The sequence below is a fragment of the Esox lucius genome, chromosome 14 (genome assembly GCF_011004845.1).
Source record: "Esox lucius isolate fEsoLuc1 chromosome 14, fEsoLuc1.pri, whole genome shotgun sequence".
In the NCBI taxonomy this organism is placed as follows: Eukaryota; Metazoa; Chordata; class Actinopteri; order Esociformes; family Esocidae; genus Esox; species Esox lucius.
The window spans coordinates 1007501-1015000 of record NC_047582.1 but is presented as its reverse complement, the minus strand read 5'-3'; the positions used below and the strand labels follow the sequence as shown (position 1 = coordinate 1015000).

At 36.7% G+C, this 7500-nt stretch overlaps 1 protein-coding gene and 1 long non-coding RNA gene across 5 annotated transcripts in view; both read left to right on the top strand.

Moving 5' to 3' along the window:
- Nucleotides 1-1809, top strand: part of LOC117595551 — a 4320-nt gene extending 2511 nt beyond the window's left edge. Inside the window, exons 2-3 of the long non-coding RNA XR_004576779.1 lie at nt 736-789; nt 1618-1809. This is a non-coding gene — a long non-coding RNA (uncharacterized LOC117595551). The remainder of the gene's footprint in view (nt 1-735; nt 790-1617) is intronic.
- nup54 (nucleoporin 54) overlaps nt 1-7500 on the top strand; it is a 34052-nt gene that overhangs the window by 19624 nt on the left and 6928 nt on the right. The gene's annotated exons all lie outside the window — the stretch shown is intronic.

Genomic DNA, 7500 nt, shown 5'->3' with positions numbered 1-7500 from the left:
ACCATGGGTATGACGTCACATTGCTTTTTACTGCCCTCATTGTGTTTGGTAACCAATTTAATAGAGCTTTAAGGCATCTCTGGGGTTTGTGAAATATTGCCTGTGTCCTGGCACTCTGTGTTTGATCGTGCCTAAGAACCACTTTTAGCCGTGGAATATTGGTCATATAACACCCCCCTCCCCCCAATTTATTGCCTCCACGTATCACGGCAGTCGGACAATCAGCATCCAATATACAAACCACCTGGCTTAGACAATTGAAATCTTTGAGTAAGATCTTAAATTGGAAAGGCAATTCAGTAACTTACCCTTGCCAGATGTGCTGACATCATAATATTTGAGTGCTTCCTATTATTAATATTCTTTATGGTTTTAATGGTGACGTGGATTGGTTTCTCTGTGCTTCTAGATGTGGATGCCATGCCTTAAAGGGAACTTTCAAACATAAATGTTCAGTATGAACGGTTTACATGTGTTGAGGAGTGTGTGTGTGTGTATATGATCTTATACTGGTGTACGAGGACAGCATGCCATATGGAGACTGTTTAATTTCACTTTGAACTGTTTTCAATTTTTATGGATTGTGTGTGTGTTTATGATCTAATACTGGTGTAGGAGGACGTAATGTCTTATGGAGACGTTCTAGTGTTTGTGATTAGTTAAACCGTTTGAGTCTAGTTTGATAGTATAATACTATTGGGCTAATGATTTTAAATGTCTTCTTTCTCTTCATAGCAAATCCATGTCCAAGAAATGTCCGTTACTACAGAGACCGAGAACACTGAAGAGGTGCTTTTTTATTTCATTTAAATCATTGAATATACTGGAACTAGAGCTGTTTATATAATGTAAGACTTTGGATATTGTCAATGTTCTTGTAATCAACCATGCATGATGGTTGTGGTATATGCCCAATATACCAAAACTAAGAGAAGAAAGTATTTGATACACTGCCGATTGTGCAGGTTGTCCTGCTTACAAAGCATGTAGAGGTCTGTCATTTTTATCATAGGTACACTTCAACAAAAATCCAGAAAATCACATTGTATGATTTTTAATTAATTTATTTGCATTTTATTGCATGACATAAGTATTTGATAACCTACCAACCATTAAGAATTCCGTCTCTCAAAGGCATGTTAGTTTTTATTTAAGAAGCCCTCCTGTTCTCCACTCATTACCTGTATTTACTGCACCTATTTGAACTTGTTACCTGTATAAAAGACACCTGTTCACACACTCAATCAAACAGATTCCAACCTGTATGGAGGAGTGGGCCAAAATTCCTGCTGCAATGTGTGCAAACCTGGTCAAGAACTACAGAAACAAAGGTTTCTGTACCAAATATTAGGTTCTGCTTTTCTGATGTATCAAATACTTATGGCATGCAATAAAATGCAAATCTATTACTTAAATTATACAATGTGATTTTCTGGATTTTTGTTTTAGATTTCGTCACTCACAGTTGAAGAAAAATGACAGACTTCTACATGGTTTGTAAGTGGGGAAAACCTGCAAAATCGTCAGTGTATCAAATACCTGTTCTCCCCAGTGTAATTGGAATAGAACAGTAATGTACTGTTTGTTAATGGCAATTCTCTTAATTTTTTTTCCCAGTGTCAGGATATTCTTGTACATTCTGTTGCATCCTCTTTGGACAAATGCAATGTCTGCAGTGGTGGCACAATGTCATCACTCAGGTGGTCTGGAATGCAATGTAAAGGTGTGTCTTTTCTTGCCCCAATCTTCATACTGTATGATAAAAACTGTCCACAACAAAAACGATTCTTAAACATCGAGACTGCTAGTACCAGTTGATTTTGGAGATGGGTTTGATATAATTATTTGTTTTTATAATCAAGCCAATATTTCAATTGGCTTCTGATTTATTTAAATGGAGAAACAAAGGTAGCCGGTTTCCAGACCTCAATGGGCACAGACTTTGTAAGAAACAAAGGACTGACATTCAGGAGGCAAAATGAAAAAGCGATCAATACACAAATGTAAAGATTATCATTCAGTACATAATTTGTTTAACATTTTATATGGTCAAATCAAAAAAGCAACTTTTGTGACAATAACGCATAGAAAACGTATGATTATATATCAGCATCTCAAAAGACAATGGGTTATGCACTTGCTTTGGAATCTGCTGTGTAGTGAATTAATGAGTGGCGATAGACCCTAATCTACATTTGGTTACAGTATAGCCTACATTTAAAATGTATTAAATTATGAGGGGGAAAAAAATCGAACTTGCTCGCAATACCCCATAATAAAAACAAAACAGGTTTAATTATTTTTTGCAAGTTTATAAGAAACTGAAATATGACAGGGCTTGACGATAATTCAATCAATACTGTTAGTTTTTAAATAATTATATTATTGGGTTATATCGCCCACCCCTAATATGAAATGTACACTATTCACATCCCTTAATGAAAGAGGGGTGTGAGCCTAGGGTCTTTTTGGGTATGACGCTACAAGCTTGGCACACCTGTGTTTGGGGAGTTTCTCCTATTCTTCTCTGCTGATCCTCTTAAGCTCTGTCAGGTTGGATGCAAAACAATGCTGCATAGCCATTTTCAGGTCTCCAGAGATGTTCAATCGGGTTCAAGTCCAGGTTCTGGCTGGGCCACTCAAGGACATTCATTGACTTGTACCAAAGCCTCTCCTGCATCGTCTTGGCTGTGTGCTTAGGGTCATTGTCCTGTTGGATTGTCAACCTTCTCCACAGTCTAAGATTCTGTTCACTCTGGAACAGGTTTTCATCCAGGATCTCTCTGTACTTCTCTGTCTTTATCTTTCCCTCAATCCTGGCTAGTCTCCCAGTCCCTGCTGCTGAGAAACATCCCCATAACCTGTTGCTGCTCCAACCTTGTTTCACTGTAGGGATGCATTGGCCAGATGTGTGGTGCCTGGTTTCCTGTTGTCTGCAACATTGAAGGTCTCGAAGAACAGTGGTATCCATCATTCTAAAATGTTTCCATTTTAGAAAAATGTAACTCCTTTGGGCTTAATGTCAAGCGTCATGTCTGCAGACAACCAGGCACTGGTCATATGGCCAATGCATCCCTATGGTGAAGCAAGGTGTTTTTCAGCAGTAGGGACAGAGTGACTAGTCAGGTTTAAGGGAAAGATGAACAGAGAAAGGTACAGAGAGATCCTGGATGAAAACTTGCTCCAGAACGCTCAGGATCTCAGACTCAGGTGAAGGTTGACCTTCCCACAAGACATCCACCCTAAGCACATAGCCAAGACAACACAAGTGGCTATGGGACCGGTCAGCCATAACCCCATCAAACATCTATAGAGAGAACTGAAAATGGCTGTGCAGTGACATTCCCCATGCAACCTGACAGGGGTTATGAGTATCTACAGAGAAGAGTGAGTGAAACCCCAAAAATACAGATATGCCAGGCTTGTAGGGTCACACACAAGAAAACTTGAGGCAGTAATTGCTATGAAAGTAATTTTTTTTAACACATTTTTTAGAATAGGGGTCTGAATACTTTTAAAATACTTTTCTACAATAACCTTTAATTGCTTAGCATTTGTTTGCATTCATTTTAAAATGTAATGTTATGAGTAGTCTTTTTAACGTGTGCTATAAATGTAGATATTTGTTTTAAAATTAGTAATTAAACTTTTTACCAAAAAATTAGCTCATGCACTTGCACATTACAGACCAAATGGTGGCACATCCATGTTCAAGGTGTGGCCTACGTTTTAATTTAATTGTTTTTATGTCCACCTTGTTTTTGTTGATCCATTTTAATTGTTAAGTTGTCTTTTGTTTTTGCAAATGGGTATCATAATTATTCACCTATTTGTTTGCTGAAATTGTACTTGTAAAATGTGGCAATATTCTTAATATTTATATAATATTCATGCTTAAAAACCAACAAATGAGTTACAAACTTGTGACTGAAAGAGTTGGCCATAATTCCTGTGATTTGAGACCAATAAACAACTACAGGATGCATTGGTTGTAGTCTTTATACACTGCTTTGCAAAAGTATCCATATCCCTCAAGTTTGAAGTGATACCATCCCTAATAGGCTGTAAGCAGATAAAATATTAGCGGCATTAGATGTGCAGAGCAGTTCTGTTTTGCAGAAGGAAATATTCACTACAGGTGGATCAGTTTCTGAACACTGCACGCACGCTGCGCACTGCGCGCGCACTGCACACTGAGTGCACACTGCACGCACGTTACGCACTGCACACACGCTGCGCACTGCACGTACACTGCACTGTAATTTTCATTCATTAACTTATTGCGGTCAAATCGTTTGAGATTTCAAAATTCCAAATGCAAATCCGTTCAGCGGTTTCCGAGGAGATGTTTTTCACAAAAGTTAGAATGGAGGCCATATTGTTTGAGATATCAACTTTTCTTAGATATCAATCTGTTCAGCGGTTTTGGAGATGTCGTTTAAGTGTGTTTTTATTAACGGCAAAATTGTGAGAAACATCTGTGATGTTTAAAGCGCCCCCAAGAGGTATTTCTGTATGGGACTTTTTCTGTCCATTCCTGACAGACACGTTTACGAGTGTTTCGTTTCATAGCTGTTTGATGTTCCATTTGGGATTAATGGACTTCTAAAATCATAGACCCGCCCAGCTCAATTTCATTCGCTGATTTCGGCCATACTATTTGAGATATCAACTTTCCTTATATAACTTTTAAAGATAATGGTTCAAAGACCCTTCACACCAAACTGCATGCAAATCCGTTCAGCGGTTTGGGAGGAGATGTCGTTAATTAGTTTTTCATCAAATTCAAAATTAAGGAAATTCCAAGGGGCGAATTTGAAAGACCCCAGAGACTTTGGTCAACATGAGAAGTAGCAGGTATGGAACTTGGCTGCATGAGTCTACGACATTCGGTTAACGAGATATGCATGCTCAAACCTTCAACATTTGACTAATTGCTACAGCGCCACCATGGGGTGTATAGGTATAGTAATGGCCAAGGCCCTTCGGGTCTCTCATGGCAACAAGTATGCAAAGTTTCATGCAAATTGTGCCACATATGGCCAAGTTACGGGCTATCTAACAAATAGTTGCCTAATCTTCAAAAACATATCCTGTCTGAGTTTTTCAGTGCAACTCTTCTCGGCTGTGTTGTTCGGTGCATTTGACAAATAAACCTTGAGCCTTGAACTATAGGTAGTTCTGGTTAGAGACAGTTTGCTCTGTTCATTGAGTAGTACACAGCTTTGTACAAGATCTTCAGTTGTTCTTGCATGAAATAGCCTTCATTTCTTAAATCAAGGAAAGACTGACAAGTTTCAGATGTTGCACACACACACACACAATGTGTCCTCATCGAAACCAGCAACAGTTTTGACTGCCTCAACAACTTCATAAAAAATGTGTTGGCAGAACAAGACTATTTTTGTGTACATGGAATTCAGTGATAAGTTTACTATGGGTTTATAAGCCATTACTTTTGATTTGACTAAAATTACTAAAGTGACTAATACATGAGGGCATTTGTTGACTAATGTCTCACTTTTTTCATAATTTTGGCAATTACTAAACTAAATTATTATTCCTATGATGATAATGTGACAAATGTCCATATATTTTAGGGACTAAGACTGGACTAAATAAAAAAAAAGGGGGGTGCTACAATTTACACAGTTTCAGCTATGGATTTGGACTGTAATCTGACATTTGTTTAGTAGATTTTCAGTTAAATTAGAAAATTCAGTTTAATTTTGAGGTATAAGAGAAGATATTTAGTGTGAATAGATCACTGCATTTACTGCATTCGGTTACAGATTTGGATCCAAACACAAATCTGACATCTGTTTTGTAAAAGGTTATCAATGTTACATGGTGTCTTTTAATGCATTCATCTTTTGCTGTCAGCATATTCATGAAATATTACCAAATTATATGGGTTTCAGAAGGTATGATGAACAATCTTTGTGGTCTAAGATAATGGAAACAATGAAATTGAAAAATTCTGCAGTTCATATATCAAGTCTAAACTTGATATGTTGTCTGTTAATATTTTTATTGGGAATTACTCCCTTTCATTGCATTTCATTGCATTTGGATACTTCATATGAGTTTACAAAGTAATTATTAATATTTTGGAATAGAATATTTTTTGTGCGTATTGATCACTATCATAGCATTCTGCTACAGCTTTGAACATCCTATTCTAATAGAACTTCAGAAGCATTTATTAAGATGTAAGTACCAATCTTTGGGATCTAAGTCTGCAATTTAACTATCTACTCTAACCCTTATGTGTCTTCTGTTTAAGAGAAGGTTTTTAGTGTGAATTGATCACTTGCATTGCGTTAAGCTACAGCTTTCAGCATCCTATTGAAATATTAAATGTCAATTTAAAATGTGTAAATTAAAATGTTTAGGGTCTAAGATAAAAGTGGAATAGTAAGGTCTGAAAATAAATATCTACGTTTACCCCAATCTTTTGTATGTGACTTTGTGATCATGTTCATTGCTTTCTGCTACATCTTTCAGCATTCTATTGAAAAATAAAACGTCATGAGTTTATAAAGATGTAAGTAACAATCTTTGGCGTCTAATATACTCTAACCCTAATCTGTCTTCTTTTTAATAGAATAATTTTAGTGCGAAAGATCACTTTCATTGGAGGTGGCTACAGATTTTGACCCAAACACTAATGTGACATCTGCTTTGTAGAAGATTTTCGATGTTAAATGGTCTCTTTCAATGCATTTGGCTATTGTTTTCAGCAAATTCAGATTTTATTCAATATTACCAATTATATGTTTTGAAGAAGCAATCTTTGTGGTCTAAGATAATGGGAACAAAAAACTGAAAAGTCTGTAATTTAAATATCAACTCTAACCCTAATCTGTTGTCTGTTAAAGAAGATTTTAAGTACGAATTGATCATTTCCATTCCATTTGAGTACAGATTTCAGCATCCTATTGAAATGTTAAATATCAATTTAGTTTACAATTTGGTGATTAAAACATAAGTTATTGGATGTTAAGAAAAAAAAAATTGTCGGAGTTTAAATATTAGATAAGATTCAACATTATTGTCATTGAACACTTACCAGTACAGTACTACAAAATGCAGTTAGCATCTAATCAGAAGTTCAAATAGAAGAGGGCAGAACATTTACAAGACATTGAGTAAAACCTTAGGGATTTAATTAAACTAAATGACCACTAATGTTAATGTGCATTCCTTGTACTGGTGATCATGTATGTTTGTGTGAGACAATGTCTAGCTAAACCCATAGTGTCCTCTTTGTTCAGGGTCCAGTCACATCTGTGTGTGAACCAACGTCCAGCTAAACCCATAGTGTTCAGGGTCCTGTCATGTATGTGTGTGTGTGTTTGAAACAACGTCCAAGCTAAACCCATAGTGTCCTCTTTGTTCAGGGTCCTGTCATGTCTCTGTGTGTGTGAGACAACGTCTAGCTAAACCCATAGTGTCCTCTTTGTTCAGGGTCCTGTCATGTATGTGTGTGTGTGTTTG